Below are 442 nucleotides of genomic sequence, written 5' to 3'. Positions count from 1 at the left end.
GATCACCCACCATCGCATCTCTAGTAGGATAACCAATCGGCGGTGGCGGTGTGTAGGAACCTGATGAAGTCTGTGAAGGTTTTTCCACTGTGCATAAAAAGATTAATTAGTTATCTAATTGGTATGTATAGAACAATTTGTTCATGCATGATTATATTTTATATATGTGGCAAAAAAAGATTATACGTCGTCGGACATTGATCATGACTTAAGAAATAATAGAAGAGTTACCGCATAAGGAATTCTGCTCGGATTGATTCATTCTGATTCCAGGAGTTGAAAGAGTGATGAAGTGAGAATTATGAAGTGAAGTGAGTGTTGTGGTTCTAGATTTAAGGAAGTTGAATATTAAGATTTAAAAAAATATATATCTATCCTCGAAATAAAAGAAAGAAAAGTCAATATTGAACAATAAAAACATCTGTTTGACCAAAAAAAAAAA

General features: G+C 32.8%; 1 long non-coding RNA gene across 1 annotated transcript; it reads right to left on the bottom strand.

Annotated features, from left to right (window-relative positions):
* Positions 1-43: 43 nt before the first annotated feature.
* On the bottom strand, positions 44-385 carry LOC104775048. Its single transcript, XR_002037286.1, has 2 exons — positions 232-385; positions 44-87 (listed from the first exon to the last, which is right to left on the bottom strand). It is a non-coding gene; the product is annotated as an uncharacterized LOC104775048 (long non-coding RNA).
* Between the last annotated feature and the right edge of the window lie 57 nt (positions 386-442).

Source organism: Camelina sativa, unplaced genomic scaffold, assembly GCF_000633955.1.
Source record: "Camelina sativa cultivar DH55 unplaced genomic scaffold, Cs unpScaffold08127, whole genome shotgun sequence".
In the NCBI taxonomy this organism is placed as follows: domain Eukaryota; kingdom Viridiplantae; phylum Streptophyta; class Magnoliopsida; order Brassicales; family Brassicaceae; genus Camelina; species Camelina sativa.
The sequence above is the reverse complement of the archived record's forward strand: the minus strand, read 5'-3'. Positions and strand labels throughout refer to the sequence as shown.